At 45.0% G+C, this 19595-nt stretch overlaps 1 protein-coding gene across 8 annotated transcripts in view; it reads right to left on the bottom strand.

Annotated features, from left to right (window-relative positions):
- TP53INP2 (tumor protein p53 inducible nuclear protein 2) overlaps nt 1–19595 on the bottom strand; it is an 83284-nt gene that overhangs the window by 25021 nt on the left and 38668 nt on the right. The window contains exon 1 of one of the 8 annotated variants that reach the window (XM_029611221.1): nt 2022–2253. The exons of 6 other annotated variants lie outside the window; for them this stretch is intronic. The gene's annotated coding sequence lies outside the window, so the exon portion shown is untranslated. Of the gene's footprint in view, nt 1–2009; nt 2254–19595 lie in introns of those variants that run through there. One more of the 8 variants, XM_029611222.1, reaches the window with a different exon arrangement.

The raw sequence follows: 19595 nt of genomic DNA on the forward strand, positions 1-19595 counted from the left end.
TCTTGGTGCCATGGAGGCACTGCAAGCTCGGGGGCAGGGTGGGGAACTGCCAAAGCTTAGTGACATCACTAAGTGCGCCACGGCTTAGCCGTGCGTCTCTTTCAATAGGCCAGGGAAAGGAGCAGCTTCTGCTGCAGCGGGTCCATGAGGGGAGCTGCTTACTCTGTGACAGAACTAGACATGGAATAATTACAGTGGTGTTCCACAACCTAGGAAGAACTGCCACTTCAGGCCTCAGTCCGGGAGGAATTCCTGCTGCTGCTGGGACTCTCTCCAGGGAGAGAAATCCAAGCTGATGCCCGGCAGGGGAAAAAAGTGGTGAGATTGGGGAAAGGAATGGGCAAAGAGATCAGAGAGAATAAGGAAATGGGAGGGGGAGGGGGGAGGAAGAAAAAAAAAGGCAAAAAATGTAAAAAAAAAATAATAAATAAAATAAAAGGTGAGCAAACTAATAAAAATAAATGATGAGAAAATTAGTGAAAAAAAAAGTTAGGCAGGGTGAGATGGAGTGTTTCTCAATTACTAAATATGTATGGCCTGTATATCTGGATGTGGTGTGGAGTGTTTGGTATGTGCATGTGGTCTATGCCTGGGGTGAGCAAGTATTTTGAGCTGTGGCTCCTCTACCATTAATGCAATTGGTTGAAAACTGAATTGTGATAAACCCTTGGGCCTACACCACACAGGCCGATTCAGTAAAGTCCGCGGGAGAACGGACGAATGCCCGCTCTCCCAGCGCGCACACCGGCCACTCGCCGGTGCACGCGATTCAGTATGCAAATTAGGTGGTGCGGTAGAAACGGGCAAAAGGAGGCGCTAGGGACACTAGCGCGTCCCTAGCGCCTCCTTTTAGCCCGGAGCGACGGCTGTCAGCGGGTTTGACAGCCGACGCTCAATTTTGCCAGCGTCGGTTCTTGAGCCCGCTGACAGCCACAGGCTCGGAAACCGGACGCTGGCAAAATTGAGCGTCCGGTTTTCAGCCCGACAGCCGTCAGCCCATTAAAAAAAATTTTTTTTTAAACTTTTTTTTACACTTCAGGACCTCAGACTTAATATCGCCATGATATTAGGTCGGAGGGTGCACAGAAAAGCAGTTTTTACTGCTTTTCTGTGCACTTTCCCGGTGCCGGCAGAAACTAGCACCTACCTTTGGGTAGGCGCTAATTTCTTAAAAGTAAAATGTGTGGCTTGGCTGCACATTTTACTTACTGTATCGCGCGGGCATACCTAGTAGGGACATCAACATGCATTTGCATATTGAGGGCGCTATTAGGTGCCGCGGGTTGGACGCGCGTTTTCCTCCCCTTACTGAATAAGGGGTAAGGGAAAACGTGCATCCAAGGGCAAATTAGTGGTACTGTCCAGCTAATCCTGATCTGCAGTCTTGGATGCAGAGGCACTAAGGAGCAATAATCAAACTATCCATACTGATTTAAACTCTACAAGCAGTTTTGCTATGATTATTGCTCAGGAAACCTTATATGAAGATATTTGTGCATGCTTTTCTCTGCAAGGACTTTTTCTAGCCAAACCTAGATGTATGTTGCCTTCCCCAACCTAACCCCACCCATGGGAAAGCTTCTAAAGTACCCATGCAGAATTTTAATTTCATTACAGAGCCCATCTGCTATATTTGCAACTAACAAAAGAAGTGTGTAGAGAAAGCAATTTCTCATTTCAGCTGCTCAAAAGGTTTGAAAGTTCTCTCACCATATACCTGTGCTCTTTTTCTCTTTTAACGCCTTTAAATAAAACAAATCTGAAAAACTCGTATCAGTCGCAGAGAAATTTATTTTTGTGCTCACTTTCCATTTCCTTAAACATCCCAGCCAATAACGAGATTGCCATCATGGATTTGCCAGTGAAACCGCTTTTCGCATTTCACTGGCCAGGGAGCAGGGCAACCCCCAGAGAGCCTGCAGGCAGCGAGCAGAGGGGGGCTCCGTGAACCAAATGGCCCGCTACAGACAGGCCAGACGTCACGAGGAGCAGCAGGAATCAGTTCTCACCTCCACCCTTACCTCCGAGGCCTGCCGGCTGGAACGCAACAAAACTATTCAGTCTTCCGTTCCCCCGGCCAGCCCACAATAGCCGACGCACGAACCAATCGAGCGACGCAGCCAGTGCCTTGGGAAGACTCTAAAAATAGGGTCGTCCTCTCGCGTAAGCTGCAGAATGACGCAGATGTCGGAAGCTAATTCTGGAGCTGTCCTCGCCCTTGGCAGCCGCGGCCTTGGCTGAGTTTCCGGTCCCAGCCGCAGGACGGCCCCTCTTGATCTCTCACACCAGGAAATAAAAAATGCTCGGGACCATTTAAAGGGCAGAGTCGGCAGCCCCCCTCACTTCCGACAGCTGTGCATTGTTGGCTCTGGCCGCAGGATGGCATCTGAGCGCATTCTGGCAGAAAGAACACAGTTAACTCGGGGCTGTAATAAACTATTTTGGTTTTGATCGGGGGGCTACACACTTATTCCGCCATACTGAAAAAGTAAAGCATTTGAAGCCCAACAGCTCCCCCCCTTAATGACCTTTTTTCCCCATACAAACTTCTCCTTTCTATCCCCTCTCCCCTGACCCATCGAGAATACAACTGCGAATTGCAAACCATCCCGGCCCTAAGCCCACACTGCCCAAGTCTGGACTGCTGACTTCAGGAAGACTGGTAGGTGGGCACCAAAATATAAAGCCTGAAATAGTGCAGAAACACTTATAAACATGAATACAGCACATGTCAGTTGTACATGGAGCACAATTTTGAAAAAAATAAAACATTTCAGAATATAAAAAGAGCAAAAGAAAAAAAAAAGTTACCAAAAACTGAATTTTGAACCTGAAGCGCCATTCCCAAGGGCCCCCCTCCTTCTCCCACTACCGCAGTCCCTAAGAGGCAGGCATGACCCGGCCAGCTACTCCCTGGGTCTGCTCCCCATCACACTCCTACTCAAGTTAAGTCCCCTTTAGGGGCCACCTTAGGTAGGCACTCACGCTGACAAACCCAATGCCGAAGGGCTGTGCCAAAGGACATGTCCTTTTGTGCACCCCTTCATATACAACTTCAGTAGCAACAGAAAAAGCTTTTGATTCTCTCTCAAACATTCCTCTAGCCTCCATACTTCACCCAATTAGGTAACCATTGGACTTATCTACCTATATTTATTCACCTATATGGAACAAGCTCTCTTAGCCAGAAACCCCTACATATATATATATATATATATATATATATATATATATATATATATATATATATATATATATATATATATATATATATATATATAAAAAACAGGCTATCCTCCAGGCCAGCACCTTCACTCAATCACTAACAATAATAAGAAAGAGAATAAGAAAATAAAAATAGAAGAACAGAATAAGTTGCCATACTGGGTCAGGCCAAGGGTCCATCAAGCCCAGCAACCTGTTTCCAACACTAGCCAATCCAAGCACCTGGCAAGTACCCAAACATTAAGTAGATCCCATTCTACTAATGCCAGTAATAGTAGTGGCTATTCCCTAAGTCAACTTGGTTAATGGACTTCTCCTCCAACAACTTATCTAAACCTCTTTTAAACCCAGCTACACTGTCTTAACCACATCCTCTGGCAGCAAATTCCAGAACTTAATTATGAGCTGAGTGAAAAATAATTTTCTATGATTTGTTTTAAATGTGCTACTTTAACTTCATGGACTGCCCCCTAGTCCTTATATCCGAAAGAGTAAATAACCAATTCACATTTTCCAGTTCTAGACCTCTCATGATTTTATTTATTTAAACATTTTATACACACCCTATGTTCAGAGAGGACAGGAGAATACAGTTTATTTTTTTTTATTTTTTTTAAGAGGGGGAGTAACATAATTCTTCAGAAGAGGGAGAAACAAATAAGCACCTAGGGAGTACATTCTTTTGAGATAGCTGACTACTGCCCTCATCTCTGGCCCCTAAGTAGCACCCTCTGAGGAGGGGCATGTTGTGGGTAGTCCATTGTCATTTAGGTTTGGGAATGCTTTCTTGAAGAGGAAAGTTTTTAGGGCTTTTTTTTTTTTTTTTAAGAATGTTCTCTCTTGAAGACATCTTACTTCCTTAGGTAGACTATTCCATAGTAGTGGTCCTGTGGAGAAGAATGCTTGTTTTCTGGTTTTCTCAAGGTGGGTGAGTTTTGGAGAAGGGCATCTGGTAGCATTAGGTTTATTTATTTATTTAAAAACCTTTCTATACCGTTGCTAAGTTAAATACCGTCGCAACGGTTTACATGTAGGCACATATTTAATGTAGGTAAAAGTGTACTATAGTACATTCTAACAGGTGCCGTCAAAGGTTCGGTTACAATATATCATTAGACATAGTCATTTAGCGAAGTAGTTCATGACCAATTGTACCAAGGTACTTACACCGGTAGCTTTATTACACATAACTATAATACTATGTTTTATTGTGGTGTAGAGTTCATAGACTAATCTACTGTATAGTCCTAAGGACTGTATGTCGGTGCCTTTCTGTCTTTTCCTGAAATATTTCTCTCTATTCTCAGGTTAGATGATCTGAGTGGTCGAGAGGGGGCGTGTATATTTATTGTTGAGGAGATCCATGGGGAGTGTAAACCGTGAATCAGGGAGTGTAAGCTCATGGCAAGCTTGTATCGTACTCAGAGATAGGGAGACAGCGTACAGCTTTGAGTACAGGAGAGATGTGATCATGCATGGGAGTGCTTGTAAGGAGTCTTTCTGCTGAATTTTATATGATCTGAGAGGACATGTTGCATCTAAAGATAGACCTGTCAGGAGGGAGTTACAGTAGTCTGTCCCAGAGAATAGCAGGCATTCAAGGACCAACCTGAAGTCAGAGTATTCAAGAAGGGGCTTAAAGTGGTGGAGGAAGCATCCGCTTGCTCCGCCACCTTAGGCGGAGGAGTTTGTAATCATTCTTATCTGGTTGCACATGGAGAGAGAGAGAGAGAGGGATCAATAGTGACTCCTATATTTTGTATACTTTGGGAGATGGAGATGGAAAGGGAATAAAAAAAGAAATGGTTGGGAGTGTCAACGACAGGATGGCATGATAAAATAAGGATTTCAGTTTTAGATATGTTGAGAGCTGTGGAGCCATTTTTGGATAGTGGGAAGACAGTGGGTGAGGAAAGATTCTGTAACAGCCCATGTTTCCTTCAGAGGATAGAAGAATTGAATATCGTCAGCATAAATTTTATAGTGAACTCCAAGGTCCTCAAGGGTGCAGCATAATGAAGTTAGATAGAGGTTAAATAAAGCAGCAGAGAGCAGAACCTCGGGGCACCCCAGAGCTCAGAGGTGTCAAAGGAGGAAGTAAAAGAATAAGTTTGGACTTGTTGGGACCTATTGTTGAGGTGTGGCAAGAACCAGGCCAGCACAGAGCCAGTTATACCAAAGGAGCATAGTCTTGAGAGTAGGATGGAGTGACTGACCGTGTCAAATGCAATGGAGAAGTCGAGTAGACATAGAAGGAACGCCGAGCCTTTATCAAAACCCCATCTCACCGCATCAGAGCCTGAGAGCAGCAGTAATTCGGTGCTATGGTGCTTCCTGAATGCGAACTGATATTGGTTGAAGATATTATTAGCATCAATGAAGTTGCAGAGTTGGTGGAGAACTGCTGTTTCTAATCCTTTGGCCATGAAAGATAGGGAGGAGATTGGGCAGTAGTTGGAGATGATGGTAGGATCAGCTGAAGGTTTTTTAATTATGGGTTGGACTGAAGTTTGTTTTAGTAGGACAGAACGATGCCATGTTGTAATGATAAGTTAATGAACTTAGTGATAAATGGAGCAATATCCAGTTTGATCTCGGTTTAAAATAGTGAAGTATGGCTTGGATTAAGGGTTTTAGACAAAGATTTCAGGTTACTGATCATTTTAGTAGTGTCAAATGCTGTATTGTCGTCAAAGCGTTCCCAGGTTGGGCCATCATTCACATCATCATCAGAACCTGCAGTATAGGAATCATTTAAGGTGCTGTTGACAGTTGGTGTCTTATGGGTAAAGTGAGAGGTGAATGTCTCCGCAATGTTCATCCCCGGGAGAGTGGGAGGGAGGGTAGAGAGGGCTGAGCTGGTGTTAATTACTTTCTTTATGAAGACATAGTTCTCTGGGATTGTTTAGTGTGGCTGACAGTTTCGTGTAGATACAAGATTTCTTAGCAGAGTTGATGACCTCTTAATATAGTGCCTCTACCATTTCTTCTCCAAGCTGAACAGTCCTAACCTCTTTAGCCTTTCCTCAATGGGGAGCCATTCCATCTCCTTTATTTTGGTCACCCTTCTCTGTACCTTCTCCAGTACAACTATATCTTTTTTTGAGATGGAGGGGCCAGAATTGTACATAGTATTCAAGGTGCAGTCTCACCATTGAGTGATACAGAGGCATTATGACATCTTTCATTTTATTCACCATTCCCTTCCTAATAATTCCTAACATTCTGTTTGCTTTTTTGTCCACCACAGCACACTGAGCCGATGATTTCAATGTATTAGTCACTGAAGCCTAGATCTTTTTCCTGGGTGGTAGTCCTAATATGGAACCTATCATCATGTAACTTCAGCATGGGTTATTTTTCCCTATATGCATCACCTTGCACTTGTCCATATTAAAATTTCAGTTGCCATTTGGATGCCCAATCTTTCAGTCTCGCAAGGTCCTCCTGCAATTTATCACAATCTGCTGGTGATTTAACTACTCTGAATAATTTTGTATCATCTGCAAATTTGATTACCTCACTCGTCGTATTTTTTTCCAGATCATATATAAATATATTGAAAAGCACCAGTCCAAGTACAGATACCTGAGGCACGCCACTGTTTACCTTTTTCCACTGAGAAAATTAACCATTTAATCCTATTCTCTGTTTCCTGTCTTTTAAACAGTTTGTAATCCACGAAAGGACATCACCTCTTATCCCATGACTTTTTACTTTTCTTAGATGCCTCTCATGAGGGACTTTGTCAAATACCTTCTGAAAATCCAAATTCACTACATCTACTGGTTCACCTTTATCCATATGTTTATTAACCCTTCAAAAAAATTAAGCAGATCTGTGAGGCAAGACTTCCCTTGGGTAAATCCATGCTATCATTAAACCATGTCTTTCTATATGTTCTGTGATTTTGATCTTTAGAATAGTTTCCACTGTTTTTCCCAGCACTGAAGTCAGGTTCACCAGTCTATAGTTTCCCGGATCAGCCCTGGAGCCATTTTTTAAATAGTAGGGTTACATTGGCCACCCTCCAGTCTTCAGGTACAAATGAGTGATTTTAATGATGGGTTACAAATTTTAACTAATAAATCTGAAATTGAACTTTTTAGTTCCTTCAGAACCTTGGGGTGCATACCATCCAGTCCAGGTGATTTGCTACTCTTTAGTTTGTCAATCTGGCCTACTACATCTTCCAGGTTCACCGTGATTTTGTTCAGCTCATCTGACTCATCATCCTTGAAAACCATCTCCAGAACTGGTATCTCCCCAAAATCCTCATTAGTAAAACACGAAGCAAAGAATTCATTTAGTCTTTCTGCAATGGCCTTACCTTCTCTAAGAGCCTCTTTAACCCCTTGGTCATCTAACTGTCCAACCTACTCCCTCATATGTTTCCTGCTTTGGATATATCTTTAAAAGTTTATGATATTATCAAAGATCAAGACTAGGTGAAGCAGACTCCAATCACCTCTGAACTACCTCATAGCACCAAAATGTGCTTCAGCAAGACCTCTCCCCCAATCCAGGTGACTTTGGGTAGAAAAACCCCCTAACCATCCAAACAACTTCACACCAGACATCTCTACTTAGTCATGTTACAGCACCATAATTACATCAAGAATACCCCTCTTCTGCTCAGAGAATGGGGCTCTTTAACAACCACTCAGCAAACAATAAGTCTCCCTACATCGCTGACCTCATCAAAAAGCATAATCTTCCCATTCTCTTGACTGAGACCTGGCTTGGTGAGAGTGACATTGTCACGCTAGTCCAACTTTGCTCTACTGGCTCTCTCATACACCAACCAATGGCAATCAGCTACATGCAGATCAAGGGGGGGGGTGGGAGACTGGTGTGTAACTCCATTCTAGTCTTACTAGATCTTTCTGTAGCTTTTCACATGGTCAATTATTCTCTCTTGATTTAGCACCTGAGAAATATCAGCATCATAGAAAAGATTCAAACCATCTAAGGGCAGTACCTATCTAATAAAACTCAAATTGGTCACGTGGGCAAACGAACAGTCCATTCCAAAAAACTTCATTTGTGGAGTTCCACAGGGTTCTGTTCTTTCCCCAATTCTCTTCACTATCTACGTTTGTCGTATCTTTCAGCATGTCATCTTGCAGATGACATTCAACTTTGCATGGCTCAATCCTCTCCCTTCTCCAATCTCAACCACCATCTGACAGCAGTAGCTCAATCATAAATTCAAGCTCAATCTCTCCAAATCAGAACTTCTCTGGCTGAGCCGCTGAGGTCACCCCCCTACAATTTATACCCTCCCTATCAAGAACCTCCCTCCAACCCAAAGACACTGTATGAACTGGATCCTTTCATGATCAACCCACATCTTGAAGGTAGTGAGAGCCTCCTTCATGTACCTCCACCAGATTAGGCAGCTGTGTAACTTCCTCAGCCATTACCACCTTGCGCCGGTTATCCATTCACTAATCGCCAGCCACTTAGATTACTACTACAAAACTCTGCTGAACAGAATAACTCTGTCCTCCTGGAAATGATTTCTTCATGCAAAACATGGCAGCTAGAATCCCACCAGGAGCCAAATCATCCGGCCACATAAGGCCCATCCTTTACAAATTGCATTGGCTACGGACTGAAACCAAGATCAAATTCAAAATCCTCGGCTTCGTCTTCAAATGTGTGAATAAACAGGCTCTGGAGTATCTTTCCCATCTCCTTTCTTCTAAACTCCTGCTAGAGACCTCTGATCCTCACAAAAGGTTCTTCTTTCCTCTTCACCCCTGACCTCTGCCAAAATGAACTGCACAAGAACGAGGGCCTTCAGCTGCTGTGCTCCTAAGATCTGGAATGAGATTCCACTATCAATCCGACGGGAACCATGCTCTCTCTCTTTCTGAAAGAAAGCAAAGGCATGGTTGTACAATCAGGCCTTCCCCTGCTTAACCCATTAGAAAGATAAATGTCTCCCTACCCCTGGACTTTAGTTTTTAATATTGGGCCCATAAACATTTAAGTTAGCCGGAAAAGACTTCTCCAGTTAACTTAAATGAAATATTCAGCAGCATGGCTATGCTGTTGAATATCTGTGTACAAATTGCTACTTAACTGGATAAGTTAAATCCGGCTAAGTTAGAACTAAGGTCTAACTTATTTGGTTAACTTAACCGGATAAGTCCGAATGTTGGTACTTATCTGGTTAAGATAACCGGATAAGTAGCCCTGCCCTGATCTGCCCATTGCCCACCCCCAAGCTCTCCAGCTAAGTGGCGGCTGCTGAAGATAGCTGGATATTCAGTGGCCGCCACTTAGCTGGATATGCTGCTACTTATCTGGCTAAGTAGTACTAAATATCGGCCTCCCCGTAACTGCAATTGCACAAGTGTTAATTAGCTCTTTTCATTATTATATTGTTACATTTTGATTGTAATCCAGTTTGTGAACATCCTTGGCAAAACGTGGAATATCAAATGTTTGTAAATAAAAGGGGAGACAATAAATCATAGCAAATCATACAGATTATATTCCCCTTAAAATCACAATGCTGAAATGATTGTGTTGGTTAAATTATGGAATTATTTTCCCACATTTAAAATATGATGAATTTAAATCTTTCAAAGCCAAGTTCCGAAAAACTTCTATAATCCGATGAAGAATTGTCAGCGTTTATGCACTGGCACCTGTGTGCAAATTGTAACATCCTTCATGCAGTTTTGCCTTCACCACTGCAGCAGGCGGAAGGGGCCACAGACAGACTTCCAGACCACACCCGAGGCAGGCCCAGGAGTGCCAGAACAGGCATCTCTTACCTTTTGCATGTGGGTCATCTCTCTTTTCAATGCTGTATTCTCATTTCATTTGTGTATGTGTTGTGATTTTATAGGAGCCCGATTGTTATGGAGAATGTTTTTAATCTTTTGGGTAAATTTGGAAGTCGTTTCAAGCTGCTCTGGACAGAGGCGATATATAAATCTAAAACAAATACTTCTTACTCTTTGCATGTGGATTGTTTTTCTTTTTAGGATCATGACCTAAGGAGCCTTCCTCTATAATATTTCTACCATTGCATTTTTTATTGATGTAGGATGCAGTTTGTTCTGGACTGTGACCTCCTTTTTAGATTATGTGTTTATGTAGAAAGTGTTTATACCACAAACTATTTCAAGTAATTGGGGGTTTGGATACGTGCATTCTGCATATATTGAGATGTATATGTTTTTGGTCCCTTTAGATTTTTTTCTCAGTATCTTAGCCAATTTAACAGCTTCATAGGTTTTATATATTGAATAACATGAGATTGTGACTAATACAGTCTGTATAATTTGATATGATTTATTGAATTACCTCTTTTTGCTTTAGTTTAGAGCAATTTTCAAAAGCTATTTACCCAGTTTGATAGACTTTCTGAAAATTGCCCACAGGGATCAACGCCATGCACAATTGAACCCATTAGAAAAAGAAGGCAGGCTCAGAGAAGGCCACAGCGCACATAGGGCCGGATTTTAAAATGTACGCGTGGGCGTACATTTGTGCATGCAACCCGGCGCGCACAAATGTACTCCTGATTTTATAACATGTGCGTGCAGTCGCGTGCACATGTTATAAAATCCGGGGTCAGCACGCGCAAGGGGGTGCACACTAGTGCACCTTGTGCACGCCGAGCCCTAGGGGCGCCCCGATGGCTTTCCTCGGAGCAGCCTTGGAAGGAACTTTCCTTCCGCCCCCCAGCCCTACCTAAACCCCCCCTAACCTGTATTTTATAAGTTGCGCCTGCCTCTGGACAGGCGTAGATTGCACACGCCAGGCAATGGCCAGCCCGCGATCCCAGGCACAGCACCAAATGGCCGCTGTGCCTGGAGACTCCGGCCCCACCCCCAGACCACCCATTTTTCAAGCCCCAGGAATTACATGCGCCGCCGGGCCTTTTGAAAATAGGCCCGGCGCGCGTAAATCCACCTGGATTTACGCGCGTAGGCTCTTAAAATATGCCCCATAGTTTTATATTTTCACAACTCTACATGTTATTTTTCTCAGAATAAGCAGGGGCCAATGGCTGTAGGACTTTTCCCCTGGGGCAATTTGCACATCTCTGTGCATACTCTCTCTTTCTCTGAGATTTGGTACAAAGTCTACACTTACCAGCAGAGTTTGAAACTGGACCCCATTAAATATGACAAATATTCATACAATAAAATAAATCCCTGTACAAAAGCCCTTGGAAAGGTCACACAATATTTACATTGAATCTTTTGTTCATTGTACTGCTCTGCTTCATCCTAGCCTGTTCTTTCTTTTGTCTCTCATCCTGTCTCCAACACTTTCTCGCTTTTATCTTCCTTCTCTCCATCAGCATTTCTTTACCAAACCCTCTCTTCTCATACCTTCCATCTCTTCCCCTTTCTCACCCCTCACCCTATGAGATCTTCTTACTACTGTTTCCCCTTTGCTCTTACCCTGTTCCCCGATAATCTTCCCTCTCTCTCACCCCATCCAAGCTCCTCAGGCTCTTCCTCACTTCCATCTCTAACCCTATTGTCCTTTCCAGGTCTCCATCTCCCTTTCCACCTCTTGACCAGTTGTCCCTATCTGATCTTGGATGGACATTTCAAGTCTAATTTCAGTGGAGCTTTCTAACTTGTAGCTGCAGACGTATTGCATGGTTTGTGAAAAAAGGATACAAATCTCTCATGAATCTGGCTGTAGCCTTGGAGCCAGATGAGATGCACCCTACGATACTAAGGGAGCTCAGAAGTGTCCTGGGTGGATCTGTTGAAGGATCTTTGGAGTCGGGTGTGGTGCTGCATGACTGGGGAAGGGCGGATATGTTCCCTCTTCATAAAAGTGATAACAGAGAGGAGGTTGGAAACTACAGGCTGGTTATCCTTACCTCAGTGGTGGGAAAATTGATGGAGACTATTCTGAAGTAAAGGAGAGCGGACTATCTACAATCGTGTGGATTGCAGAACCTGAGGCAGCATGGTTACACCACAGGCAGATTGTGTCAAATGAATCTCCTTTATTTCTTTGATTAGATGACTAGAAAATTAGATCAAGAATGTGCACTGTATGTGATTTAGTTGGATTTCAGCAAAGCTTTTGATACTGTCCCACAGATGAGACTCATTAATAAACTAAAAAGCCTGGGGGTGGGTACCAAAGTAGTAGCCTGGATTAGAGAATGGTTGAGTGATAGAAGGTAGAGGGTAATGGTAAATGGAATTTACTCAGAGAAAAGAAAGGTGATAAGTGGAATGCCTAGGGCTGGTTCGGTTCAATAGCTTTGCTAGCGATATTGAGGAGTTAGTGGGAAAGTCTGCATTTGTGCAGATGACACTAAGATCTGCAACAGAGTGGACATTCCTGAAGGAGCAGACAGAATGAAAAGTGATCTAAAAAGCTTGAGAAGTGGCCTAATACTTGCAGTTAAAATTAAATTATGTCAAAAATAACCACTAGAAAAAAATGCATCAAAATAATTTGCATAGGTCTCCATGCAAATTATTAAGCTGTGGTTATTCTAGTGGTTATTTTTGACATAATTGATCATTTTGCCACTGGTTTTTTACTCTCTTTTTCAGTAGTTAAAATTCAACGCCTAAAAGTTGTAGTGTCATGCACTTAGGGTGCTGAAATCCACAGAAGTTGATCTCTTTGTCCTGTGGCAGGTGAAGAACGGATGAGTCTGACCAGGAAAGGGACCTTGGTGTGACAGTATCAGATGATCTCAAGGTAGTACATCAGGGCAATAAGGTGGGACCAGACCCGGGAAGATGCTTGGATGCATAGGGAGAGGCACAACAAGCTGAAAAGGAGGTGGTCTAAAGAAGGCAACCAAAATGGTACAGGAAGCCTTATGCGATGAAACTGAAGGAGCTTAATACATATCCCCTAGAAGAAAGGTGAGATGATGATACCTGAATGGTATTAATGTACAGGAAGCCAAGCTTTTTCATTGGAAATGAAGAAGTAGAACTTAGGGGGTCACAATATGAAGTTCTAAGGGGGTCAGCAGGTATTTTTTCACGGAGAGAATGGAGGAGGTGGCGATGACAAGGACAGTGGCAGACTTCAAGAAGGCATGGGATAAACACAAAGAAAGTACAATCTGCCATAGGTACAGAGAAGGCAGGGTCACTTGCAAGTGCTTTTTCTTTGGTAGATTTTTGCTGGAAAAGTCCACATGTTGATTTAAAGATACCATCTGTGCATGCACGTTTCCTCCCCCAACTTAGGTACGCTCCCAGAAACGCCTCCTCTCAATGTGGCTGAAAGCACACGGATTATGGAATATTGCACACGTAAAAGCATGTACATGAGGCGTCACATGCATCGTACACATAAGAGCACACGTGTCACGGAGTGTCGCACGTGAAAGTACACACGTCATGGAGCACATGTGAAAGCATGCACGTCCTGGAGCTTTAATTTTTATTTACAACTCTTATATTCTGCTTTTTCCAGTAAAGTCGTCCAACATGGACGACAGAGAAACAAACATAATATTATTTGGCATACCATATAACACAATTTAAAATACAACTCATGATACATTTAAAGTTAAAATTCTGAAACATTAAGATACAGCAAAAACATCTGTCTCTCATCCACATGCTTCTTTAAATAACAATGTGTTGCACACGTGAGAGCACGTGCATCGACAAGCGTCGCACCCGTGAGAGAGTGTGCACGTTGTGGAGCATTGCACATTCAGCCACACTGAGGGACGGCAGTTTTCTGAAAGCCTATTGGTGTGGGTGAAATACATTTCCCTTCACAGATTGCCTTCGAAATCACTTTCTCAATGTGCAAATGGTGTTTCTCATGCACTTGGCCCATTGGGGTGCAATTAAAACAGGACAAAGATCATTTTGATACTTCTCTTGCCACTTAAATCTGACCTGGTAGGTGAGGAGCCCTTTTTTTTTTCTTTGCATCCGATTTTTAGTTTCTGTAATTCCTGAGGAGACAGTGATGTTACTTTTTGGTTTGGTTTGGTTTCCTCCTGCTTCTTTTCAGTTCACTCACAACTACCCTGTGGCTCCTTCCAGAATACAGTAATGTGGCCCCAGAGCCGGATCCCCCAGGTGAGACCATCAAGCGAAGGCTGGCTTCCCTCCTCCTCCTCAAGGGCTGTGAACACCGCCTCTGCAGCACTGGGTGGGCCCAGGGAGCAGTCCTGGTCTGCTGATGGAATCCATGGGGTCCATCTTAATGCAAGGTCCTGCTGCTCCGCTTTTTCCATTGCTGTGAATCCAGCATGTGTGGAGGGCTGCTGGGCTGCTCCTCATCAGAGCCCCAAGCCGTTACTGGACCGCTACGCGGAACAAGTAACCATAGTGTGAACAGAAGACTTGGTCTTGAGGAAGGAGAGGGGTTTTGATTTTATAAATGGGGTTTGCGGCTATCACTCATTTATTCCAAAAACAAATGTAAAAATAATAAATGCATTAGTCTATGGCATGGAGAAAAAAAAAAAGAGAGACCTACAGATAAGTTCAAAAGAAGATGCGGAGCCAAGAAACTGAAAAATCTGGCTAGTACTTCTAGTGTGAATAGAATAAATGTCGGAAAGAACAGCTTTAAATTCTGAAACTCTCCTGCCTGCTCCCTCCAGCTGAGCAATAAGCTCCTCTCTCTTGCAGTGTGTTGGGACCTCGGTGATTTTATGCACGGATACTTGTTTATGTAAGCTAAGGGCTGCTTGTTTGTAACATACAAGTGTTCCCCCTGTGTAACAAACCTCCACAGGACAAACCTTGTTTATGCCAAGCTGAAGTTATTTTTTCCCAGGTCAAGTCTGGTTGCCAGTTGCACACAGACACTCTCCTCTGTGAATGGTGTAATATCTACTCTACCCATTCTCATATAGCAACTGTCAGTGGTCCTTCTCCAACCCCTTCCTCAGTGAGAACTGAACAGAAGTAGTTAAGCATTTTCTGTTTTTTCCTCATCTCTCTCCACACTCGCAGCCTCAATCTTACAATTACCAGCCCTGGCCTTCCTTCTCCTATCTTTGCTTTGCTTATCCCAATTTATTCTGTCCTGTGTTCATCTTTCAGCGATCCTTTGTACTTTTTTTTTTAATGCTGATCTTTTGGTGCTTCTTTGGAAAACTAACACTGTTTTCTGCTTACTTTTAACTTTCCTGACATAAAAATCGGGTTACCCTCCCTATAGCTCCTTCTGGTTTAGCCCAAGTTCTTCCACTTCACCCACCAACTCCAGTCTCATTTAGGTACGTCCAGAGTTAGGACTTTTTTTTTTTAATTGAGGACTTCTTTGTCCGACTTCTCTCTGCTTTGGTGGTAATATAAGAAAATTATTCCTCACCTGCTAATTTTCGTTCCTGTAGTACCAAGGATCAGTCCAGACGGTGGGTTATGTCCCCTGTCCAGCAGATGGAGTCAGAACAAAAGCTCGAGGGGGGAGGTCCTATATGACCTCACAGCTGAAGCTAGAATCCTCAGTAACAATACTTTCAGAGCCAAAAAGAGGAAAACATTGGAGGAATCAAGAAACACAACTGTTCAGAAAGTGTAATTAACAATTGAACTGTTTTAAACCAATTACAAACATGGAACTTGCAAAACAAACACACAAAATACTCGATCATTCCCTAGAGAACCAGGGAATGTCAGCGGTAGAGACAGAAAAGAGTAGTAAGGACGAGCAGAGGCGTTCCCCAAAAAATAATTCCCCCCAGACATTAGGGAGGGTGTCTGGACTGATCCTTGGTACTACAGGAACGAAAATTAGCAGGTGAGGAATAATTTTCTTTTCCCTGTACGTACCAGGATCAGTCCAGACGGTGGGATGTACCAAAGCTTCCCTACTACGGGTGGGCCTTGGAAAGCCCTGCTCGAATGACACTATCTCCGAAAGATCCGAACACGGGAGCCCGTACATCCAGACGGTAGTGCTTGGAAAAGGTATGCAGTGACTTCCAGGTAGCCGCTCTACAAATCTCTTGCGCAGATACCGACATACTCTCCGCCCAAGAGGCAGCTTGAGCCCTTACAGAATGAGCCTTAACAGCCAACGGTGGATTTCTTCCAGCCGTTATGTACGCTGAGACTATCGCACCCTTCAACCAACGGGCGATAGTAGCCTTGGAAGCCATACAACCTTTCCTAGGCCCTGACCAAAGAACAAACAAGTGGTCTGAGAGCCGAAATTCATTTGTAGATGCCAGATACTGCAAAAGACACCTCTTGACATCCAAGGAACGCAATTGTCTAGAATCCTCCGACGAGAAGGAAGGCAATTCAACCGACTGGTTGAGATGAAAAGTAGAGACTACCTTTGGTAAAAAAGAAGGTACCGTGCGTAAAGATACTCCGCAGTCCGTGAAATGGAGATAAGGTTCCCTACAGGACAGTGCCTGGAGTTCTGAAATGCGACGCGCTGAAGTAATAGCCACCAGAAAAATAGACTTAAGTGTAAGATCCTTAATGGTGGACGTCCGTAAAGGTTCGAATGGCGGGTCCCCCAGTACCTTGAGTACCAGATTGAGACTCCAGGAAGGACAGAGCGGTCTGGTCGGAGGCTTCAACTGTCGTACCCCCCGGAGGAAGCGTACAACATCCGGATGCGCCGAGAGAAGCGAACCCTTTCCATTATGGAGAAACGCTCCCAAAGCAGCCACCTGAACCCTAATGGAGTTGTACGCGAGACCCATCTCCAGGCCTGACTGCAAGAAGTCAAGAATCTGTGCTACCGAAGCACTACTCGGAATAAGAGAGCGCGATACGCACCAATCCTCAAACACCTTCCAGACTCTTACATATGTAACCGAAGTAGACGACTTACGAGCTCGAAGAAGAGTGGAAATCACGGCCTCCGGGTATCCCCGACGCCTGAATCTACGCCTCTCAAAAGCCAGGCCGCAAGACAGAAGCGATCCGCCTCCTCGAAAAATATGGGCCCTTGCCTGAGAAGTCGTGGGAGGTGACCGAGTCGAATCGGACCGTCGTGAGCGAGGTGTAGAAGATCCGCAAACCATGGACGACGAGGCCATTCCGGAGCTACCAGGATCACCGGACCCGGATGGGTCTCTATCCACCTTAACACCTTCCCCACAAGAGGCCACGGCGGGAAGACATACAGGAGAATCCGCTGCGGCCATGGAAGGACTAGCGCATCGACCCCCTCTGCACCGTGTTCCCTTCTGCGACTGTAGAAGCGAGTTGCCTTTGAGTTTGCCGCTGTGGCCATGAGATCCATGCGAGGTTTGCCCCACCGATGTTCTATCAGGGACATCGCAGCCATGGAGAGTTCCCACTCCCCGGGATCCAGTCGTTGACGGCTGAGAAAGTCTGCCTGTACGTTGTCGACGCCTGCTATGTGAGAGGCTGATATGCGGAGTAAGTTGAGCTCTGCCCAACGCATCAACTTCTCCGCTTCCCACGCTACAAGGCGACTCTTGGTGCCCCCCTGGCGATTGATGTAAGACACCGTTGTTGCATTGTCCGACAGAATCCGGACCGCCCTTTGACGAACCATCGGGAAGAAACCCTGGAGAGCAAGACGAACTGCCCTGGTCTCCAGACGATTGATGGACCACTTCCTTTGTTCCTCTGTCCAAGTTCCTTGGATGGAACTCAAGCGACAGACCGCCCCCCAACCGGTGAGGCTGGCGTCCGTGGTGATTACTACCCAGTCCGGAGTCTCCAGGGACACTCCCCGAGCTAAGTGTCGAGGGTCTAACCACCAATGGAAACTGAGACGAGTCACCGCCGGGATTGGAAGTACTGTTTGGTAATCCCCTGAAACCGGCTTCCAACGAGACAGCAAGGCCCACTGAAGAGGTCGAAGATGAGCGAAGGCCCATGGAACTAGGTCGATTGTGGACGCCATAGTCCCTAGAACCTGAAGATAATCCCAGGCTGTGGGTTCTGGGAGGGATGAGAATCGCCGAATCTGCGCACTCAACGACCGTGCCCGTTCCGGTTTCAGAAACACCTTGCCCACCTTTGTGTTGAAGTGAGCTCCCAGAAAGTTCAGCGTCTGCGAAGGTGTGAGATGACTCTTGTCTAGATTGATGATCCAGCCTAGTGATCGTAGAAGAGAAACCACACGGTTCACGGCTTGTACACCCTGCAGTTGAGACTTTGACCGAATGAGCCAGTCGTCCAGATATGGGTGAACTAAGATCCCTTCTCTGCGGAGAGCAGCCGCGACTACTACCATCACCTTCGTGAAGACACGTGGTGCCGTGGAGAGGCCGAAAGGTAAAGCCTGGAACTGAAAGTGCTGACCTAGAATCTTGAAGCGTAGATACTTCTGGAAATCTGGATGAATAGGAATATGAAGATATGCCTCCATCAGATCCAGAGATACAAAGAATTCCCCTTGATGAACCGCAGCTAAGACCGAGCGTAGGGTTTCCATACGAAAACACGGGACCCGTAGAGCTCTGTTGATGGTCTTGAGGTCCAAAATGGGACGGAAATTGCCCTCCTTCTTGGGCACTACAAAATATATTGAGTAATGACCTCGTCCCAGATTGGAGGCGGATACTGGCTTTATTGCTCCTAAGGCTAGCAGTCGATCGAGGGTCTGCCGAACAACTTCTTGTTTGTGGAACGACCCGCAAGGGGAGAAGAGGAACCTGTCCCTGGGAACGCGGACAAAATCCAATGCGTAACCGTTCTTTAGAATGTCCAGGACCCACTGATCCGATGTGATGCGGACCCACTCCTTGTAGAAAAGAGCGAGACGACCCCCTACCCTTGGGATCGGCTCGTGGGTCCATCTGGCATCATTGGGCTGGTTTGGTGGAAGAGCGAGATCCAGCTGGTTCCTTACCAGATCTACGCCCACGAAAGGACCGGTTCCAAGTCTGAGAACGCGAGGAGGGATACCGAGGAGTTTGCTGCTGTCTGGTAGTTCTTGCTCGACGCTGGTTACGAGTTCGATTTCTAGAGAAGCTGAAAGACCTGGTAGAGCGGGGTCTGTCCTCTGGAAGTTTGTGTACCGCATTCTCATTGAGAGACTTAATAATTTGGTCCAAATCTTCCCCAAAAAGGAACTTGCCTTTGAAAGGCAGGGATCCCAGTCGCGCTTTGGAAGAAGAATCAGCCGACCAGTTGCGGAGCCAAAGAAGACGACGGGCCGAGACCGCTGCTACCATAGAGCGAGACAAGACCCGGAGAAGGTCATATAGGGCATCTGCCCCATAAGCCAGCACCGATTCTAACCTGTCCGCCTGCTGAGCCTCGGAATCCGGGAGATCCTGCGAGGTGAGTAGTTGTTGTACCCAACGCAGTCCTGCTCTCTGAGCCAAGGCAGTGCAAATAGACGCTCGGACCCCAAGTGCGGAAACTTCAAAGATTCTTTTTAGATAGACCTCCAGCTTCCTATCTTGAAGATCCTTCAAGGCAGTACCA

Source organism: Rhinatrema bivittatum, chromosome 8 (genome assembly GCF_901001135.1).
Source record: "Rhinatrema bivittatum chromosome 8, aRhiBiv1.1, whole genome shotgun sequence".
NCBI lineage: Eukaryota > Metazoa > Chordata > Amphibia > Gymnophiona > Rhinatrematidae > Rhinatrema > Rhinatrema bivittatum.